The sequence below is a fragment of the Callorhinus ursinus genome, unplaced genomic scaffold, assembly GCF_003265705.2.
Source record: "Callorhinus ursinus isolate GAN/ISIS: 27379988/994484 unplaced genomic scaffold, GSC_fseal_2.0 scaffold51, whole genome shotgun sequence".
Taxonomy (NCBI): domain Eukaryota; kingdom Metazoa; phylum Chordata; class Mammalia; order Carnivora; family Otariidae; genus Callorhinus; species Callorhinus ursinus.
The window spans coordinates 9528205-9551877 of record NW_027397113.1 but is presented as its reverse complement, the minus strand read 5'-3'; the positions used below and the strand labels follow the sequence as shown (position 1 = coordinate 9551877).

General features: G+C 37.0%; 1 protein-coding gene across 6 annotated transcripts in view; it reads left to right on the top strand.

Annotated features, from left to right (window-relative positions):
* LOC112829380 (membrane-spanning 4-domains subfamily A member 12-like) overlaps positions 1–23673 on the top strand; it is a 122791-nt gene that overhangs the window by 38996 nt on the left and 60122 nt on the right. For 5 of the 6 annotated variants that reach the window (XM_073883687.1, XM_073883686.1, XM_073883688.1 and 2 more), the window contains one exon: positions 19317–19373. The gene's annotated coding sequence lies outside the window, so the exon portion shown is untranslated. Of the gene's footprint in view, positions 1–8748; positions 8846–19316; positions 19374–23673 lie in introns of those variants that run through there. The other variant, XM_025878929.2, reaches the window with a different exon arrangement.

Below are 23673 nucleotides of genomic sequence, written 5' to 3'. Positions count from 1 at the left end.
TTGATGAAAAGCAAAGATGAAGCCAGTGAGATTTGAGACCATGTATTTGTTGTGCTGCCTGACCATGCGATTGTGAGGGTTTTCCTACAATATTCCACACAGAGACTGTAGAATTGCAATGTGGGAAACTTGCATTTGTTAGTTCTAATAAGATGGTAATTAGTTGGATCTGTGGGATCCTGCCTGAATGAGGAAGGATGTGATACTGGGGAAGAGCCAATAATTTTGGAAGAATGTAGGGTTCAGGGGGCAAATAGTTTCAAATATGGCTTACCAGCACATAAAATGCCTTCGTAGGAATTAAAAAAGCACCCCTTCGAGAAAGAGGTCAAATTGCTCAGTGGCAAGCCCTCTGGGTTGAATTAGAAGGTAAGTCCCCCTCTGCACAGTAAAATGAGGAGTTGAGGCCCCTTTCCTCTGGCTGATCAACTTCAGTACCCAGGGGACTCAGCTCTGCAAGCGGAGCCCAGGTGGGATTTCAGCCTCAATTTTTGCCCTCATTGACATGCACCCTAGCACAAGGTCCCGGCTGCACAGTCTGGTCTAGATTAACACAAAGAGTAGCTCTAGACAGAGCCATAATACATGAAAACTAGAGAATGGTTGTTTGTGATCACAGAGCAAGATATTAGAATTAGGAAACCAGAGAGAATTAGCTCCAAGTGATCAGAAACTACAGGGTCACTCATTCATTCATTTATCAAAAACTACTTATTGACTGCCTATTATGCACCAGACATACTTCTTGCTTCCGGGAACACAGAGGTAAACAAGAGTCAAAACCCCGTCCTCATGGAGCTTATATTCTAGGGAAAGGAAGACAGCAGCACTATTTGGATCACACTCTGGTCAGCAAATCAAACCTATAAAAATTTAAACAGCCACTCCTGCCCACCCACACCCCCACCTCCAAAAAAAGAAGAGAAAAATCACTGGTCATTTTTGGAGGGTGCTCATCCCAAACTTCATAACTAAAGAGATAAAATCAAGCATGCATCGTGCTTTAAAGAAAAAAATTTCACTGAGATATAATTCGCATATCATAAAATTCACTTATTTAAAGTATATAGTTCAGGGACGCCTGGGTGGCTCAGTTGGTTAAGCGGCTGCCTTCGGCCCGGGTCATGATCCCAGAGTCCTGGGATGGAGTCCCACATCGGGCTCCTTGCTCAGCAGGGAGCCTGCTTCTCCCTCTCTCTCCCTCTGCTTGTGCTCTCTCTGTCAAATAAATAAAATCTTTAAAAAAAATAAAGTATATAGTTCAGTAGTTTTTTAGTATATTCACAAAGTTGTGCCAATACCACCACCACCTAACATTGTACCATTTTTATCCTTCAAAAGAGTAACCCCAAACATATTAGCAGTCATTTTAACAATTCCTGACCTACCCACCCCAGTCCCAGGATAACGCTAATGTATTTCTGTCTTTATGGGTTTGCCTGTTTGGGCTATTTCATCTGAACATCTTTTGTGACTGACTTCTTTCACTTAGTATAATGTTTTCAAGGCTTGTCCATGTTATAGAATGAATCAGCAGTTTGTTGTGTTTCATTGCCAAATACTTCATTTTATGGATATACTACATACTATTTATTCATTCATCAGCTGATGGACATTCGGGTTATTTCCATTTTTTGGCTATTTTGGATAATATTGGTATAAACATTGTATAAACATTGGTATAAACATTGTGTACAATTTTTGTGTAGATTTGTGTTTTCAATTCTTGGGTATACACCTAGGAGTGGAATTTCTAGGTCATACAGAAACTCTGTGTTTAACATTTTAAAAAACTGCTTAACTTTTCCAAAGGAGCTTAGATTTCCATCAGCAATGTTTGTAGATTCCAATTTCTTCACATCCTCACCAACACTTATTACCTGGATTTTTAATTGTAGCCATCCTAGTGGGTGTGAAGTGGTATCTCGTTGTGGTTTCAATTTGCATTTACCTAATGATTAATGAGGTTGAACATCTTTTTACATGCTTACTGGCCATTTGTGCATCTTCTGCAGGAGACTGTCAATTTCAATCATTTGCCATTTTTTTAATTGAGATATAACTGAAATATAACATTGTGTTAGTTTTAGATGAACAATATAATGTTTTGATATATGTATATATGGGTAAAATGATTGCCACAATAAGTTTAGTTAACATCCATCTCCATACATAGTTATAAATTTGTGTGTGTGTGTGTGTGTATGTGTATGTGTGTGCTGAGAACTTTTAAGATCTACTCTGTTAGGAACTTTCAAATACATAATACAGTATTTTTAACTGTGGTCACTATGTTATACATTACATCCCCAGGATTTACTTATCTTATAACTGGAAGTTTGTACCTTTTGGCCACCTTCACCCATTTTGCCCAAGCCCCAGCCCCTACCTTTGGCAACCACCATTCTGTTCTTTGTATCTATGAGAGTTTTTTTTTTCTCTTTGTTCGTTTGTTTTAAATTCTGCATATAAGTGGTATTATACAGTATTTGCCTTTCTCTTTCTGACTTATTTCACTTAGCATAATGTCCTCAAGGTCCATCATGTTGTTACAAATGTCAGGATTTCCTTCTTTATTATGGGTAAATAATATTCCTGTGTGTGTGTGTGTGTGTGAGAGAGACATTTTTGTTATCCATTCACCTACCAGTGGACACTTATATCACTTCCATATCTTGGCTATTGTAAATATAGCTGCAATGAACATGGGGTGCAGATATTTTTTCAAGTAGTGATTTCATATCCTTCAAATAAAGACCCAGCAGTGAAATTGCTGGATCACATGGTAGTCTTATTTTCAATTTTTAAATTCAAGTATAATTAATTATATATATAGTGTTATATTAATTTCAGGTGTACAATATAATGATTCAGCAATTCCATACATTTCTCAGTGTTCATCAAGACAAATGTATTCTTAATTCCCTTTATTTCACCCATCCCCCACCTACCTCCCCTTTGGCAACCTCCAGTTTGTCCTCTGTATTTAAGAGTCTGGTTTTTAGTTTGTCTCTTTTTTCTTCATTTGTTCATTTGTTTGTTTGTTTTTTATTTTTTGAGGAGAATTCATACTATTTTCCAAAGTAGTTATACCCACTTACCCTCCCACTAACAGTGTGCAAAGCTTCCCTTTCCTTCACACTCTCACCAAAACTTATTTCTTTTCGGTAACAGTCATTCTAACAGGTATGAGCTAATATCTCATTGTGGTTTCAATAGGCATTTCCTTGAAGATGAGTGATGTTGAGCACCTTTTCATGTACCTTTGCCAAATTTTTAGATTTTCTTTTTTATTATTCAGTTGTAAGAGTTCTTTACGTATTCTCAATACAAGTCCCTAATCTGATATATGATTTGCAAATATTTTCTTCCATTAAGTGGGCTGTCTTTTCACTCTCTTGATGGTATCTTTTGCTACATAAAAGTTCTTAATTTTGACGAAGTCAAATTTTTCTATTTTATCTTTTATCACTTGTGCATTTAGTGTCATATCTAAGAATCTGTTACCCAATTCAAGGTCATGAATAATTTCATCTATGCTTTATTCTAGGCATTTTAGAGTTTTAGCACTTCCATTTAGGTCCTTGATCAGTTTTGAGTTAACTTTATATATGTTGTGAGATAGGAATCAAACTTCATTCTTTTACACATGGATATCCAGTTTTCCCAGCACCATTTGTTGAAAAGCCTATACTTTCCCATTGAATTTTCTGAATACCATTGTCAAAAATTGATCAGTCATAAATGTAAGGGTTTATTTCTGGAATCTCAGTTCTGTTACTATGGATTTTTATCTGTCTTTCTGTCAGTATCACACTGTCTTGATTACTGTAGCTTTGTAGTAAGCACAGAGATCAAGAAGATTATGAATCTTCCAATGTTTTTCTTTTTTTTTTCAAAATCATTTGAGCTATTCTGGGTCCCTTGTATTTCCCTAATTTAGGATTGGCTTGTCAATTTCTGCAAGAAAATCAGTTGAGATTTTGATAAGGATTATGTTGACTTTACAGATCAATGTGAGGATTATTACCTTACATTAATATTAAATATTCTGATCCATGATGTATGTATAGAAATGCAATTGATTTTTTGTATTGATTGTGTTTCCTGCCAACTTGCTGAACTTATTAGTTTTAATCATTTCTGTGGATTTTTCAGAATTTTCTATATATATTATAATGCCATCTGTGATCAAAGGTAGTTTTACTTCTTTCTTGGTTAATCTGATGCTTTTTATTTCTTTCTATTGCCTAATTTCCCTGGCTAGAACCTTCAGTGTGACATTGAATAGAAGAGGGGAGAATAACCATCCTTGTCTTGTTCCAGCTCTTAAGGAGAAATAATTTAGTCTTTCTCCATTAAGTATGATGTTAGTTGTGGATTTTTCATAGATGCTTTTCATCAGGTTGAGGGAGTTTTTCTTCTATTCCTATCTTACTTAGTATTTTTATCATGAAAGAATATTTGTTTGTTTGTTTGTTTCAAATGCTTTTTTTAATCTGTTAAGATGATCATTTGCTTTTTGTGCTTTTTTCAACTAACAGGTGTAGTATACCGATTGATTTTCAGACGTAAAACCAACCTTGCATCCCTAGGATAAAACCTGCTCGGTCATAGTATATAGTCCTTTCTATATGTTGCTGGATTTGTTTTGTTGAGGATTTGTGTATATATTCATAAGGCTTATTGGTCTTTAGTTTTTTTTTTTTGTGATGTCTTTGTCTGGTTTTAGTATCGGGACAATACTGGCTCTATAGAATGAGTTGGGATATTCTCCCTCTTCTTAATTATTGCTTTATACAATTGTTTTTTAAATAAAATAGGAGAATAAGAGTTACAAACAAAAATATATTTACATTGACTTTTATATTTACTCATCTAGTAACCTTTATAAATGCTTTTTATTTCCTCATGTAAAGTTGACTTAATGTCTAATGTTTTTTCTTTCAGCATGCAGGGCTCCCTTTAGTGTTTCTTGTAGGGAAGGTCTAGTAGCAATGAATTCTTTTAGTTTTTATATGCCTGGGGATTTTTAAAAGTTACTTTTACTTTTGCTGGATATAGAATTCATTTTGATATTCCTTTTTTTTCAGGACTTTGAAGATACCATTCCATTGTCTGCTGACCTCCATGGTTTATGATAAGTCAGATGTTTTTGTTTGTTTTTTTAATGATAAATCAGATGTTAATCTTACTGAGAATTTCTTGAACAAAACTTGCTTTTCCTCTTGCTCCTTTTAAGATTCTCTTTCTGTGATGGCTTTCAACATTTTGACTTTGATGTGTCCCCTTGAGTTTACTCTACTTGGAATTTGTTGTGCTTCTTGGGTTAATATTTTTCATCAAACTTGGGAAATTTTTGGCTATTATCTTTTCAACTATTCTTTATGCCCCTTTCTCTCTTTCTCTTCTTCTCACTTTCCCATTATGCTTATATTCATATGCTGGGTGGTATACAGATCACTGAGGTTCTGTTCATTTTTCTGTATTCTTTTTGTTTCTCTTCATCAGACTGAATAATTTCAATTAACCTAATATCAAATTTTCTAATTCTTTCTTGCCCGCTCAGATTTACTGTTGAGCTTCTCCAGGAAATTTTCCATTTCAATTATTGTACTTTTCCACTCCAGAGTTTCTATTTGGTTCTATTTTTATAATTTCAGTTTCTTTATTGATATTCTCTATTTTGTGAGATATTGTTCTCATACTTTTCCTTTTATTCTTTAGATATAGTTTTCTTTAGCTCTTTGAATATAGTCACAATAGCTGATTTAAGTCTTTGTCTATTAAGCTTATCATCCTCAGGAACCCTTTCTATTATTGCCTTTTCCCCCCCTGTCTATGGCCCATATTTTCCAGTTTCTTTTTTTGTTGAAAACTGGACTTTCTAAACAATATAACGAGACAACTTGGGAAATCGGATCCTGAGAGTTTTTATCAGAGTTCTAGTATTTGTTTAGAGGCTTTCCAGGGCTAATTTTGTAAAGTCTGTATTTGTCATGTGTAATCACTGAATTTCTGCTTGATTAACTTAGTGGTCAGCTGATGATTGGAGTGAGATATACTTAAGTTGCTTGAAGCTACAAGTTTCCCGGTCCTTACTGAAGAGATCTGTATGTTGTCAGAGAATGCCTTCAACGTTTTGGGAGCTTAAAACTCTGCCTTAGCGTTCACTTCTTGTTCACACACAGCCTCAATATCAGCCAGAAATTAGAGCCTTCTTAGGTCTTTCCTTGGCATGTGCAGAACCCTGCACATGCATGAGGCCTACTAGATGTCAAGGAATATGTCAGAGCTTTACAGTGTCTTAGATTTTCACTTTCAAGTTTTTCATCCAATCTGTTTTGCTGATATTATTACTTGTATTGCTTCTAGGTAGCTGGCATTGGCAGTTTTTAAAAAGCCACCTATTGGTTTCACATACACCCTAGAATAGGGCTTTTCTCATTGAACAAGCTCTGGGTCAGGTCAAATAAAGATAAGCGCTATGAATGGGACTTTTCTAAGGAGCTGCCATACTGATCAAATAGTGGCCATTCTATGGGAGGAAGGCTTTTGGGAGAATTCTGAATCTGTTCTGCCCTCTCCAATGGTTGTTTGGCTGCTTGTTTTCACAGTTAACATCATTCTGAAACTGTTTTCAAAGGCTACAACAAAGATGAGAGTGGAAATAGGACAAGTTAAAACACCACAAAAGTTGTTACCAAAAGTCAGTCGTTTTTCTTGAATAAACACTTCTCAGATTGTTTCAAGCCTTTGATTAATTTCCAGAATTCTGAAAAGTTGATTTTGACAATTTTTTTCCAATGTCTTCATTGCTTTTATGGAGAAGCAGATTTTTGGAGGCCTTTCTATGCCATTCCAGAATGCCTTTGACCTTTAATATTATTATACAACTATTTTTGAAGAATCAAATAATTCCTCAAACGAATTTATTCTTTTCAGAAGAATATCAGACAATAAATTAAGAAAAATAATAGGATTAAGAAAACCATGGTTGTGGAATCTCCAATGGTATGGATCTAAGTAAATATCATCAATAGATTCTAAAATTTGTTAGAGAAAAATTGATGAGCAAATGTGTAGTGGGAAAATCAAGACAAAACCTAATTGTACTGTTCAATTTTTATCACTAAAGCAAAGCAACCAGTCAATCAACTGTCTCCCATGGTGATGCAAAGGAAATACATAGCTCCAACTAGCCAGCATTTTGCCAGAAAATCTGAACCTAAATCTAATGAAGCCTCTACATTTTACTACTAGTTTATAGGAAATATGAAGAATAGAGAAACAAGTTAAATGACACCACACAGAAGCAATTAGATAAATTCAGAATGTGGAAAATTATAAGGGACAAATGATCTGCCTACTTTTTTCAGTAAACACACAGCATTTTAAAAAGGAGGAAAACGGGGCGCCTGGGTGGCTCAGTCATTGGGCGTCTGCCTTCGGCTCAGGGTCCTGGGATCAAGTCCCGCATCAGGCTCCCCGCTCAGCGGAAAGCCTGCTTCTCCCTCTCCCATGCCTCCTGCTTGTGTTCCCTCTCTCTCTGTGTCTCTCTCTGTCAAATAAACAAATAAAATCTTATTAAAAAATAAAAAAATGGAAAGGAGGAAAACTGCAAGTTTTTTAAAAGACTTAAGACATAAAGCAAACAGATGCAGTAAGTGGACCTTATTTGAATAGTGATTCAAACTAACCAACTACAAAAAGATATTTTTAAGACAATCAGTGAATTTTAGTATGAATTAGCTATTAGATAAGATCAAAAAACTGTTGTTAATTTTATTGGGTCTAACGATGATATTATTTTTTTTAAAAAACTCTTAACTGTTAGAACACACACTGAAATATTTAAAGGTGAAATTATATGTTGCCTGGACCAGAAAAAAAAATAAAGAATGAGAAGGGTAATTGATAAAAAAACAAGGTTGCAAAGTGTAATTGCTGAGGCTGGCTAATGGCACTCTATGAGATCTATAGTATTTTTTCTGCATATTTTAAATTTTCCATGATAAAATGTTAAATGTAAAACTTTCAATAGCATCTCATCCTAACAAGGCCCTGTATGATCTGGCTTCCTCTTCCCATTCCTACTCTAGCCACACCCTCTTCCTTGAGCAACCTCAGACACTGTCCTGTTGCCATTCCTTATAGTGGGCACCTTCTCTTCCCAGATATTTAACAAGGTTCTCTCCTTCACTTTCTTGGGGGCCTTTGATCAAATGTCCTGTTCATAAGGAGGACTTTTGTGAATGCCCTTCTTTACATTTCCATCCATACACATTCCCTATTTCCCTCTGTACTTAATTGTTCTCTTTAGCATGTGTCACTTTTACAGTATAAATTTTCCTTATGGATCTTGCTTATTATTGGTTTTCCCCTTCTCAGTACAAGCCCCCAGTTGGGCAGGGTACTTCATCTGGAGAATCAGGGGGCTTCTGATGATGACGCTTCTTCCAAGGAGGGCATTTCTGCAGTTAGGGATAGGACCACCATGTGATCAGCCTGCGGGTAGCGTCAACCACAGCCTCCAAAGACAGAGTATGATGGTGACACAACCAATTAAGAGCAGCATTGCCGTCAACCCACTACCCTGCCCTCATCGTGGGAACTTGCAGGCTTCGTGAAACTGCAGGGATCTCACCATGCTGTGGGAGTTCACGCGGGGCTCCTCGCGCAGCGGCCTCTGACGCCGCGCTCTCGGCCACAACCGCAGAGTTGGAATCACGCGAAGGGGGGATGAGGGCCACAACCGAGGAAGCAGCGCCTGTCCAGATGTTGGAGCTGCAAAACCCTGAACCAAGGGCACCACATCGGAGAAAACGAACCAAGAAGCCTACACGTGAGTGTAGGGAGCTTTAGCCAGGTTGTCACTGTTGCCAAGAATAAAACTACCCTAGGGGGCAGGTATCCCAACGACCCCCTAGTCAGAGTGCTTCCCAAACACAGTTGGGAAGAACCCCAATTAATACATCATTCTACTTTTTATTTATTCCTTTCAATACCCCTTCTTCCATTTTGTGTTTACAATAACTGACCTGTTTTACACACACAGCATCCTCTCAGATGAAGGTAGGTTGGCTAATTTACAGAAGGAGAACATAGAGTATAGTGACTTGGGGATCCCAGGGTCATGGAGCAAGTACTGGCAATACTGACTCCTGCCTTCCACCTTTTGATCATATTCCCATATTCTTTGTGGTTTAGTGGGAGATGTGCTTTAGATTTTGCAGCAGAAAATATATAAACATCATATTCTTGATGATAAGAATGGTTGATTACCAAGAACTGTGAGTTAAGAGTTTCTGTTTGTGTATTCTTTCCTAGCTGGGTTGGCAAGTATTATTTGGGAGAATCTTAACCCATGATTAAATAAGTAAATTCTTCCTTTGCTCACCTGGAGCAAGCCACAGAGAGTTCTCCATGTGAGAAGTGACCCTTCTGAGAATCACTTTCTGCAATTCATATGCCCTGCCCATAGAAATTCAGTCTGACCCTCAACATCAAAACCAGAGCTCATTGTCCTTATCCAAAGTCCATATGTCCTGATCAGCCTGTTCTTTTTTTCTTGGATTCACACGCTCTGGAGAATGACTCTATATTTGTCATACCTCACGGTCTATCCAAAATTAACTCAATAAATGACAGAGAATCTATGCATTAAGGCTGACCTTCCCAAACATGTTACATAACTGATGTAAACAAATCTATCCCCTTATACATAATATGGTTGTATGTTTGATCAATAGATAGAAATTTAATTTTATTGTCCAATTGATTTAGCAAACAACTATCAAGTTCTAACAATTTCAAAAGACGTTGCTGGGGTGCCTGGATGGCTCAGTCATTAAGCGTCTGCCTTCGGCTCAGGTCATGATCCCAGGGTCCTGGGATCGAGTCCCGCATTGGGCTCCCTGCTCCGCAGGGGGCCTGCTTCTCCCTCTCCCACTCCCCCTGCTTGTGTTCCCTCTCTCACTGTGTCTGTCTCTGTCAAACAAATAAATAAAATCTTTAAAATAAATAAATAAAAATACATTGCTAGAGCCAGACATTTTGATACTGAGGTTTTACGGCAGCAAAGATGTATATGGGAAGTTACTTTTAAAAACATGAGTTAGAGCTACATGATGATAATGTCAGTGGTCAGGAATGGATGGCATACTATGTGGGGAGAAGGAAGTTGAGATCAAATCCTACCCAATTCTAGTGTGCCACATAAAAGAATGTTCATTGAGGCCTGAAGGCAACAAGGAGCCAGTAAAAGATTCTGAACAGGTGATTTCCACACTTGATTCTCAGTTTAGAAATATCATGGTGGTCATAGTATAGAGACTGGATTTAAGGATTTAAGTTCCTCAGCTGTGGTTATTGGATTATTGCTTTGTACTTTTTTATTCTTTAGCAAGTTATAGTTAGGGGGCATTTCCAATTTTGACCATTAGACAATTGAAAGCTGCTATAATTGCACTAAGGGCTCAAGAGAAGCACCTGCTCAAGTTGTAAGGCAGATGCACGCAGACAAAGCTCTGTCTCCCAGCCTGATGGAGCCATAAAGATGGCAGAAGCCACTACAGTATTTGATGGGTAGTTGTTTCTAGACACCTTTCTGTGAATTAGATTAATTTGGAGGCACACTAGAATTGCTGCTGCAGTAACCTAGGAGTAAATTCATGCTGACCTGTACTGAACTCAGGAGATGAGTGCCATACCTTTGAACATCTTTTTTTTTTTTTTTATTGGTTGCTAGGTTGTGAAAGCTACTTTTTCAAAGTCGTGTGGTCTAGTGCTACAAATCACGTACTCTTGCACAGAGTATGATTTGGAAGAGAACAAAATAGACCCTACACTGAGCTTCAGTTTTGCTTACACAGATGATGACCCGGGGAGGCAGGGAAGGTTTGACCATCTGCAGCAGAGTTCTGGGGTGGGAAGTAGCAAGGACACCTTCTCCTCAGTCTAGATTGGTGGTTTGCCTCTGGGCATTGGCCTACAAACTTAACCTAACCAGTGATTCTTTGAGGTCGCTAATATCCTGTTTTGCTTAAACCAGGCAGATTAAATTCTGTTGTTTGCCTCTAAGAATCCTAAGGGTTCTCAGAATGTCTTTAAAGTTCATAAAAGATGGATAAAATCTAATAAGACTATTAGAGTTTTTAAGAGGTCATTATCTATGTTCAAGAGAGTATATCAATGGGTTGATTTTAAATTATTTCAGAGAATTGTTTCATTGTGAAAAATTAGAAAACACAAGAACAAATTTCTCCATAACTTTTAAGTTTCTTATCTGACAAAATCATTATTTATTCTTTTACATTTTGTTCTAAAAATATATCCCATTCATTCTCTCTAATGCTATATTTTAGGTTATATGACATCATCCCACATTGTGTTGAAAAAGGAAACCAGAATGGTGGGGGTAAGGACTAGATGCTACTTGAGTGGATAAATTACCTTGATATTGCAAGTTCCAAATATTTTTAAAAGAAGACAGTGACTCCTCTGCCTCAACATCCTAGTGAAAGAGAATTGATGGAATGAGTTCCAGCAATCCTACCCCTATGATTTTCTTTTGTCTATGTATGTTTATGATTTAAAGTAAATCTAAGACTGTGGGTCCTAAAGAAGATGATGAGGTCAAGGGTATATAAAAAAGATGATCTAGATCACAGGGCTTTGTAGACATTGATCATCTCACAGCATTGTGTTCTCGGCATACTTCTTGTACATTTATCTTGGGGAAGGTAATATTCTGGAGCACTACTCTTACTCCTTCACCCCAACCAAATCTAGCATACTACATCTTTCTCTATAATATACCCTAATTAGTGGACTCTTGAGTCAGATTAAAAACCAGGACTGTAAGATAAATCTTGGTTTAGGAAAATGCCTAAAACCACTGGCATCAGAATCTTGGGATTCAGCAGGTGTGGTTGCAAGTGATCCTCTCACCTCATGGTGCCAAAAGTCAAAATTGCTAACAGAAGAAAATCATTGTCCCATTAACTGGTTGAGGGGGATGGAGACGGTAGAAATGTATCAGAGAAAAGAACTGGCACTGAGAGTACAAACAAGAGGAAGAGGCAGAAGGAGCGGCAGAGACTACATTTCTTCTCTCAGAACTAGAGGATGCTAAGTATCCTCGTCCATAAATAAGTCCCTAGACTTCATTTACTTGAAAGCAACCACACCTCTACAAATTGCTGGGAAATCCTCATGAATAACCCCTGTACGAGGTACATGTAGAGATTCCAAGCACTTCTATGGCTGCTACCTTCCTCCATTGCCTTGTCTTCTCCCCAGATAATTTCTAGGGCTGAACAAGAGTAGTGGCAAAGACGCCTATGATTCAGAAACACGGAAGATGTATTTCTCCCATGCCCTTTCTATCACCCAATTTGTAGCTCTCTTGAAATTTTATATATCTGGGTAATTGATTATGACATTCTTTTCTTACAGGCTGCCCAAGTAATGGTTGGTCTGATCCACTGTGTTCTGGGATATTTCTGGATACACTTATATATCAGAGAATTTGATTCAATTTCAATAAATTACCTGCCTATAACCTTGATATCAGGATACCCATTTGGGGCATTCTTGTTTGTGAGTAAATTATCTCACTGATGATCATGCATTCATTTATTCAATGTATTTGTGCCAGTTTCTGTGGCCAGGCAATAATGTAGAGATACCATCTGTGAAAACATACAATTCCTGCTGTCAAGAAATTCATTCTCATATCTACTGAAGCTACTTTAAGATGATAAGTTTATTTATAAAATTCTTCCATACAAAGATTCTATTTAGTTGAATGAAAGTTAGGGACAATGAATGGTAAGTTTCTCAAAGGGCATTTTAGATAAGTAGTAAATGTTTACTTATAAGACTCATGTTTGCCAATAATATAGGCAAGCTGAGAGCCAGAGCTTAATGATTGGGGCAATAGAAGGGACTTTGAAAAGTATTTTGGAAAAAGAGAAAAAAAAGAAAGAGTGGGGAGCTCTTGACCCAAGAGGAATTTGGAAGAATTCAACAAGGATTTCCAAGGGTTGTATATTGTCTTATAGCATTAGGTAAAATATTCTACCTCCTTCCATTTTCCCACAGACTTCTCAAAAATAACTGCCTATCTCACAAAAATATTTTTCATTCACTTGGCAAATATTCACTACCTAATGGAGGCCAGGCTCTGTTCTAAGTATTTCAGTTACAGTAGTGAACAAAAGAGATCAAGATCCCTATCCTTGTAAAGCTTGCCTTCTAGCAAAAGATAATGTATTAAAAGATGAAAAGAACTGTGGGAAAAATGATGTAGAGGAGGATAAAAATGTATAAGGTTGCAATTTTTATAGGATATTCAAGCTTCATTGCGAAAAGACATTTGAACAAAGACTTGAAGGAGTTGAAGTGATAAGCCACAAGGGATATCTGAAGAAAGAGTGTACAAGAGAGCAGACCCTAGGCTGAGAGCAAGCGTGGACCATTTACTGAACAAATAGCCAGTTTGGATGGAGCAAATTGGGCTAAAAGAGACTGGTAGGAAAAGAGGTCAGCTATATGATAGGAAGTATGTTAATCTAAGGACTTGCAGTCATTAGATGTACTATTACTCCAAAAAACATTGAGAGCCATTGCAAGGTGTTGAACAGAGGAATGACATGATCTAACTTAAGTATTAAAGAACCATTAAAAGATGATAAAGGATCAAAGGTTCAAGCAAGGAGCCTTTTAAAAGATCTGATTATAGTTACATAGGTGAGAGAGTATAGTGGCTCAAACCAGAGAGGTAGTAAAAGGAAAAGTTAATTCTAGATATATTTTTATATTAGAACCCCAAAGATTTCCTGACGGCTTGGATATGGGAAGTGAAGGGGGGGAAGGAAATAAAGGAGACTTCAAAATAGTGGGTCAAGCAATTAAAAGAATGGATTTATCATTGACTGAGATGGGTAAGGCTATGAGTTTAAAGGGGGTGGAATTTCGGGTGTTCAATTTGGGACATGTTGGGTTTGAAATACCTTTTAGACATCAGAGATGTCTTAGACATTAGAGATACCAAGTATCCTGCTTATACCTATGAGTCTGGAGTTTGGGGAAAAAAAGTATAAATGTAAGGTCATTGGCATACTGATGGTATTTAATGCAATGAGACAAGATGAAATTAGCAACAAGTTATCTCATTTGTAGAGAAGAGGACTATGGCCTGAGTTCTGGGGCATCCCTAGCATTAGGAATTCAAATTGAAGAAGAGGGACAAGCAAAGAAAATTGAGGAGAAAAACAAGAGAGTATACTATCCTGGAAGCCAACTGAGGAAGGCAGAGTCAAGGAGGGAGCAGTCAACTCTCAATGACTATAGATAGATCAAGTTAGATGAGATAAGACCTAAATTGCCATTGGCTTTTGCAACATTGAGATCATGAGTGATCTTGACAAGAAGAGGTTCATTGTCAGCTGAAAACCTGATTGAAATGATTTTTAAAAAGAATCAGAAGCCAGAGCAAATTTAGAGAACTCTTTCATTGAGTTTTCCTGCAAAAAAAGAAAAATAATGTGGTGTTAGCTGACAGAGCAAGTGCAGTATATGTTTTCGTTCTGACACAGTGATTAACTGAGTCTGTCCTCAGAGTTATAGTGGTAATCCAACGGGAGGTTGAGAACATTGGTCACCCAGTGTGGTGAGCCACAGTTGAGTTACATATATTTATATGCCCTATTATTATGTTACTACACAGTAAGAAAGCCACCATTAGCCTCAGAGTCAAAAGTGAAGACAAGTTCTGTCCAATCCTTTGATTGTTCAGTGACCCATACTACAATTTCACTGGACTAAAATTACCCCTGGCCTCAGCTGATTATGTACTCTTTTTATCCCTAGTGTATTTACCTACCAATTATTTCTGTTTATTAATTTTTAAACCTAATGCGTGCATTTATGCAAGTTATCTAAATTAAATTTTGAACTAAGGGGGTTTGAATAAATAAAGAGGCAAATGAACATGTGTGTAATTTTTTTCAATATATTTGAGAGTTATTATGGAAACATGGACCATAGGTACTTACAGCAGCTGGCCATTAACAACTGGCAAAGATGAGGGAGGCTTCCAAGAGGGAAGTGCACTTGCACTGAGGCTTAGGTCCTTTGCAGTAGCAGTTTCTTCTCCTGGAGAGGCTTATCCCCCAAGTTTTGATGCTTATTGTCTGCTTCAATGTCACCTTCACTGGGAGACTTTTTTTTTTTTAAGACTTTATTTATTTATTTGAGAGAGACAGAATGAGAGACAGAGAGAGGACATGAGAGGGGGTAGGGTCAGAGGGAGAAGCAAGCTCCCCACTGAGCAGGGAGCCCAATGAGGGACACGATCCTGGGACTCCAGGATCATGACCTGAGCCTAAGGCAGTCGCTTACCCAGTTGAGCCACCCAGGCACCCTCTGAGAGACCTTCTTGAAAACCTCTTAAAATTCACCCCCAAGGGGTGCCTGGGTGGCTCAGTCGTTAAGTGTCTGCCTTCGGCTCAGGTCATGATTCCAGGGTCCCAGGATCAAGCCCCACATTGGGCTCCCTGCTCGCGGAAAGCCTGCTTCTCCCTCTCCCACTCCCCCTGCTTGTGTTCCCTCTCTTGCTGTGTCTCTTTCTGTCAAATAAATAAATAAAATCTTTAAAAAAAAATTCACCCCCAAGATCCTCTATCATATCATACCATTTTATTTTCTTCATATTTTGAAAAGACATGAAAATCTCTGATGGTCAAAGGCCCCGTGTTTCTGAGGAAGGAACATGCATGGCTGCCCTCATTACTGACTGGATAGTCTTTTTTTTAGAAAGTCTGCATGCATACATGCAGTTTATACCAATGAAAAAAAAATCCATTCTTAATGTATAACTATGCACAACTATCTTTTTAAATATTTATTTATTTTTAATTCAAGTATAATTAACATACAGGGTTATATTAGTTTCAGGTGCACAGTATAATGATTCAACAATTCTATACATTACTCACTGCTCATCACAATAAATGTATTTTTAATCCCCTTCACCTATTTCACCCAACCCCCAACCCACTTCGCCTCTGGTAACCACCAGTTTGTTCTCTATAGTTAAGAGTTTGGTTTTTTGTTTGTCTCTTTTCTTCTTTGTTAATTTTGTTTTCTTAACTTCCACATCCTATGTGACGTGAAATCATGGTATTTGTCTTTCTCTGACTGACTTATTTTGCTTAGCATTATAACCTCTATATCCATCCATGTTGTTGTAAATGGAAAGATTTCATTTTTTGAATGGCTGAGTAATATTCCATTATATGTTATATACCACTTCTTTATCCATTCATCTATGGTTGAACAATTGGGTTGCTTCCATATCTTAGCTACTGTGAATAGTGCTGCAATAAACATAGGGGCGAATATAACTTTTCAAATTAGTGTTTTCATTTTCTTGGGATAAATGCCTAATAGTGGAAGTACTGGATCATATGCTAATTCTGTTTTTAATTTTTTAAGGAACCTATGTACTATATTCCACAGTGGCTGCACCAGCTTGCATTCCCACCAACAATGCACAACGTTCCTTGTCCACATCCTCACCAACACTTATTGTTTCCTATGTTTTTGATTTTAGTCATTTTGACAGGTGTGAGGTGATATCTCATTGTGACTTTGATTTGCATTTCCCTAATGATGAGTGATGTTGAGCATCATTTCATGTCGGTTGGCCATCTGTATTTCTTCTTTGGGACAATGTCTGTCCATGTCTTCTGCCCATTTTTAATTGGATTACTTGGTTTTTGGTGTTGAGTTGTACAAGTTCTTTATATATTTTGGATATTAGCTCCTCGTCGTATATATCATTTGCAAATATCTTCTCCCATTTAGTAGGCTTTTTGTTTTATTGATGGTTTCCTTCACTGTGCAAAAGATTTTCAGAAACAACTGTCTTTCCAACCAATGCCAGATAATAATAAAATATTCAGGATAGGTGACTTTTGGGTGTGATTCTTACATTTCAAAAATTAAACTGCAGATTAAATTATTTTTAAATGCTATATTGTGTTAATAAAATAGTTTTCAATAGCAGTCTATTAAACATTCATGTGGGTGGATTCACTATAACAATGTGTGTTTTCTAGTAATAAAAGCTCATGCACTCAACAAGAAGTTCATTTTTTTAGCATGCCAAGTCTTTTATTATGGAAAGTTTCAAACATTTAAAAGCAGAATAGTATATTGACACTTTGGTATCCATTATCAGCTCATATTTAGTCTTGCTTCATCCATTCTTCCATTCACTCTCCCTATTTTACTCAGATTATTTTGAAGCAATTCCTAGACATCACATAATTTTATTTGTAAATATTTCAGCATGCATCTCTAAAAGACAAGGACTCTTAAAAATACAGATAACTTGCAATGACCTGGTTGGAACTAGAAGATATTATGCCAAGTAAAATAAGTCAGTCAGAGGGAGACAAATACGATTTCATTCGTACATGGAATTTAAGAAACAAAATAGATAAACATAGGTGAAGGGAAGGAAAAATAAAATAAGATGAAAACAGAGAGGGAAGTAAACCATAAGAGACTCTTAACTATGGGAACAAACTGAGGGTTGCTGGAGGGGAGGTGGGTGGGGGGAATGAGGTAACTGGGTGATGGGCATTAAGGAGGGCACATGATGTAATGAGCACTGGATGTTCTATGCAACTGATGAATCACTAAATTCCACCCCTGAAACTAATAATAAAGTATATGTTAACTAAGTTGAATTTAAATAAAAAATTTTTAAAAATAAATCAACAAGAAGTTCTTAAATGAAACCAGTAAAATTGTATCTATCCTCCATGCCATAAATCATGTTAAAAAATATTCCTTTATTCCATCCTAAATAGAAGTATAATATTAATCCAATAACGGTTACCTCCCTCTATCTCTTTAATAGAAAACCATGGATTTATTACTAGGTGATTTTTCCAGGGGCTACCATAGAACTACAAAAGGAATTTTGGTGTTTCAACCAAATTCATTTCAAACCTCAGTTGCTCTTTGGATGAGCAAAAAAAAGGGGGGGAAGGAAGGAAAGGAAAAGAAAAGAAGAGAAAAGAAAAAGAGAAAGAAATTAGCTCAGGTTCCTCAAGAAAGAGGACTTTTAAAAAATATTAAAAGCTCATTACTCTTTGAGGAATCTAAAAAATAATTGATACAAAAGTGGGGAGAGAGCCCTATCTTATTTCAATGAGTGTGACATCCATAGCTCTCTGATGTATAATAGAGAATTTGGCTGGCTTTGACTCCCTGGTTCCTGGGAAATATTCCAAGTGATAAGAGTGTCTTTGTTATTCCTGGGCCACTTGCACCATACCTGAGTGTTCAGGAGCTAGTCATGCCAGAAAGACCAACCATGGATACATAACAAAAACCCATAATGAAACTGGAAACTGAGGCTCGGGTAGGTTTCCTGGTTGGTGATATACATTGATGTGCCAGGAGGGTGATGCATGCTGAGGACATGGAAGCTTCATGCTTCAGACCATTCTAGACCACACCCTCTGCATCTCTTCATTTAACTGGCCCTGATTTTTCTCTTTTCTAATAAAATTGTAAGTATAGCACTTTCCTGGGTTCTATGAGTCACTCTAGCAAATTATCAAACCTGAGATGGGTAATGGGAAAGCTTGTATTTGTAGCCAGTTGGTCAGAAGTCCAGGTGGTCTGGAAATCCCCAAGCTTATGGCTGGTGTCTGAAGTGAACACAGTCTTATTGGGAACGATGCCCTTACCCTGTGAAGTCTGAGCTAACTCTGTGTAGTTGGCATTAAAACTGCATTATACTCACAAAGCAGAGACCACCAGGACACTGCCAGAGAAGTGAAGGAACTAGAGGCACAGGAAACTTTTAGGAACTTTAGAAATTCAGGGATTTCATCTCACACCTCATCAAACATATTTAAATGGTCTCATATCTCCATATTAAATATCATTTGCTTTGAAAAATTAAAAGGTTTCTTATGATTCTGTTTTTGGAAAATTATCTACAAATAACTCATTTAGTTTGTTATTAGTTATACTTTCTCAGCAATCATTGTGGATACTTGGGAAATCCCAAGAAGTGAAAAAAATCTAACTTATAAATTATTTTCAAATGTAATAAAGTTGTTATGGATTCTAAATTTAGCAGCTAATGAAGTTGACATGATGTTACATTTTATAGACCTTTCCTTAAACTTGTTATGAATTTTTTTAAAATGTTGCTGAAGTTGTCAGAGGAATTTCTTGGGTGATAACAAAGATACTTTATGTGTGCCTCTTTTTGTTCTCAGTTTGTCATATCAGGAATTTTTGCAATAGAAGCAGAGAAGATGTGTTCCCCAAAATTGGTAAGAATAATTGAGGAAATTTCAAGGATAAAAATTTAACCTGTCAAAAACAAGGATACTGGTAAGGAAGGGATATCATTGCCTCTTAAACAGTAAAAACTTATTCAAAATACTAAAATGTAAAATATTGCTTTATAATACTTTACAATATTTTTTAAATGGATGTACTCCAACAAAATTCTTTGTTAATTTCATAAAATATTAAAATGACACAGAATGCATGAAGCAAACCAGGAAATCAGAAGTGGAAATTTAAATAGGATATGTCATTTATTTCAAATTAAATGTCAAATATGATAGAAAATGTGTAAATGGAATCTTGAAGCTGTGGGAGAGAAAAAATGTGATTAGGACAATAAGTTAAGATTTTTTAAATGGCTTCTATGTACCACATGCCTCACTCAGAGTTTTTGTCTATCACCTCACAACAAACCCTATCAGGGTAGATAATATATACCAAGAGTATCAACAACGATCCCTAAAGACCTAGATTTATTTTTTTTATTTTTTATTGAAATTCAGTTTAGTTAACATATAACTGTATTATTAGTTTCAGAGGTAGAGGTCAGTGATTCATCAGTTGCATATAACACCCAGTGCTCATCACATCACATGCCCTCCTTAATGCCCATCACCCAGTTACCCCATCCTTCCAACCCTCTCCCCTCCAGCAACTCTCACTTTGTTCCCTATGGTTAAGAGTCTCTTATGGTTTGCCTCCCTTTCTGTTTTCACCTTATTTTTCCTTCCCTTCACCTATGTTTATCTATTTTGTTTCCTAACTTCCATGTATGAATGAAATCATACGGTATTTGTCTTTCTCAGACCGACTTATTTCACTTAGCATAATGCCCTCTAGTTCCATTCACATTGTTGCAAGTGGCAAGATTTCTTTTTGATGGCTGAGTAACATTCCATATATATATATATCTTCTTTATCCATTCATCTGTCATTGGACATCTGGGCTGCTTCTACATTTTGGCTATTGTGGACATTGCTGCTATAATCATTGGCATGAATGTGCCCCTTCAAATCACTGTTTGTATCCTTTGGATAAATACCTCATAGTGCAATTGCTGGACCATAGCAGAGTTCTATTTTTAACTTTTTGAGGAAACTCCATACTGTTTTCCACAGTGGCTGCACCTCACCACAGTTTACATTCTCATCAACAGTGTAAGAGGGTTCCCCTTTCTCCACATCCTTGGCAACATTTGCTCTTTCCTGACTTGTTAATTTTAGCCATTCAGTGGTTTTAATTTGTATTTCCCTGATGCCAAGTGATGTTGAGCATTTTTTCATGTGTTTGTTGGCCTTTTGGATGTCTTCTTCACAGAAATGTCTGTTTATGTCATGTCTTCTGCCCATCTCTTGACTGGATTATTTGGGGTTTGGGGGGTGTTGAGTTTGATAAGTTCTTTACAGATCTTGGAAACTAGCCCTTTATCTGATATGTCATTTGCAAATATCTTCTCCCAGTCAGTAGGTTGCCTTTTAGTTATGTTGACTGTTTTCTTTGCTGTTTATCAGAGGGAGAGATGAACCATGAGAGACTATGGACTCTGAGAAACAAACAGGGTTTTAGAGAGGAGGGAGGAGGAGGGATGGGTTAGCCCAGTGATGGGTATTAAGGAGGGCACGAACTCGTGGAGCACTGGGTGTTATACGAAAACAATGGATCATGGATCACCATATCAAAAACTAATGATGTATTGTATGGTAATGAACATAACATAATAAAATTGAAAAATTAAAAATAAATAAATACATAAATAAGCTTTTTATCCTGATGAGGTCCCAATACTTCATTTTTGCTTTTGTTTCCCTTGCCTTTGGAGACGTGTCTAGCAAGAAATTGCTGTGGCTGAGGTCAAAGAAGTAGCGGTCTGTGTTCTCCCCTAGGATTTTGATGGATTCCTGTCTCACATTTAAGTCTTTCATCCATTTTGAGTTTATTTTTGTGTATGGTGTAAGAAAGTGGTCCAGTTTCATTCTTTTGCATGTGACTGTCCAATTTTCCCAACACTGTTTGTTGAAGAGACTGTCTTTTTTCCACTGGACATTCTTTCTGCTTTGTCAAAGATTAATTGACCATAGAGTTGAGGGTCCATTTCTGGGTTCTCTATTCTCTTCCATTGATCTATATGTCTGTTTTTGCACCACTACCAAACTGTCTTGATGATTACAGCTTTGTAATATAACTTGAAGTCCAGAACTGTGATGCCTCCAGCTTTGGTTTTCTTTTTCCACATTATTTTGGCTATTCAGGGTCTTTTCTGGTTTCATACAAATTTTAGGATTGTTTGTTTCAGCTCTGTGAAAAATGCTGATGGGGACTGTACTGAATGTAGAGATTGCTTTGGGTAGCATAGACATTTTAATGATGTTTATTCTTCCAATCCATGAGTATGGAATATTTTTCCATTTCTTTGTGTCTTCCTCAATTTCTTTCATTAGTGTTATATGGTTTGGGTTTTTTTAAAGATTTTATTTATTTATTTGAGAGAGAGTGAGAGAGAAAGAGAGCAGGAGCAGGGGGGAGGGGCAGAGGGAGAGGGATAAGCAGATTCCCTGCTGAGCAGGGAGCCTGATGCAGGGCTGGATCCTAGGACCCTGGGATCATGACCTGAGCCAAGCAACTGAGTCACCCAGGTGCCCCCAAGTGTTCTATAGTTTTCAGAGTACAGATCCTTTGCCTCTTTGGTTAGGTTTATTCCTAGGTATCTTATAGTTTTTGGTGCTTCGTAAATGGGATCAATTCCTTGATTTCTCTTTCTTCTGTCTCATTGTTAGTGTATAGAAATGCAACTGACTTCTGTGCATTGATTTTATATCCTGTGACTTTGTTGAATTCCTGTATCAGTTCTAGCAATTTCCTGGTGGACCACTTGGGTTTTCTACATAGAGTATCATGTAGTCTTCGAAGAGTGAAAGTTTTACTTCTTTGCTGATTTGGATGCCTTCTATTTCTCTTTGTTGCCTGATTGCTGTGGCTACAACTTCTAGTACTATGTTGAACAACAGTGGTGAGAGTGGACATCTGTGTCGTGTTCCTGACCTTAGGGGAAAAGCTCTCAGCTTTTCCCCATTGAGGATATTTGCTATGGGTCTCTTGTATATGGCTTTTATGATATTGAGGTATGTTCCCTCTATCCTTACACAGCGAGAGTTTTTATCTGGAAGGAATGCTGGATTTTGTCAAATGCTTTTTCTGCATCAATGAGAGGATAATATGGTTCTTGTGCTTTCTTTTATTAATGTAGTGTATCACATTGATTGATTTGCAGATGTTGAACCACCCCTGCAGCCCAGGACTAAATACCGCTTGGTCATGGTGAATAATCCTTTTAATGTACTGTTGGATGCTATTAGCTAGAATCTTGGTGAGAATTTTTGCATCCATGTTCATCGGGGATATTGATCTGTAATTCTCCTTTTTAGTGGGGTCTTTGTCTGGTTTTGGGATCAAGGTAATGCTGGCCTCATAGAGTTTGGAAGTTTTACTTCCATTTCTATGTTTTGAAACATTTTCAGAAGAATAGGTATTATTTCTTCTTTAAATGTTTGGTAGAATTCCCCTGGGAAGGCCTCTGGCCCTGGACTCTTGTTTGGTGGGAGATTTTTGATTACTGATTCAATTTCTTTGCTGGTTGTGGGTCTGTTCAACTTTTCTATTTCATCCTATTTCAGGTTTGGTAGTTTATGGGTTTCTAGGAATTTACTTTTTCTTTCAGGTTGCCTACTTTTTTGGCATATAATTGCTCATAATATTCTCTTAATTGTTTGTATGTCTTCAGTGTTGGTTGTGATCTCTCCTCTTTCATTCATGATTTTATTTATTTGAGTCCTTTCTCTTTTCTTTTTGATAAGTCTGGCTAAGAGTTTATCAGTCTTATTAATTCTTTCAAAGAACCACCTCCTAGTTTCATTGATATGTTCTGTTTTTTTTTATTTCTATGTGATTGGTTTCTGCTCTAATCTTTATTTCTTTTCTCCTGTTGGATTTAGGTAGGCTTTACTTGCTGTTCTTTTTCCAGTTCCTTTAGGTGTGAGATGAGGTTGTGTATTTGAGACTTTTCTTGCTTCTTGAGGAAGACCTGTATTGCTATATACTTCCCTCTTAGGTCTGCATCCCAAAGGTTCTGAACTGTTGTGTTTTCATTTTCATTTACTTCCATGTATTTTTAAAATTCTTCTTCAATTTCCTGGTTGACCAATTCATTCTTTAGTAAGATGTTCTTTAACTTCCATGTATTTGTGGTCCTTCCAAATTTTTTCTTGCAGTTGACTTCAAGTTCC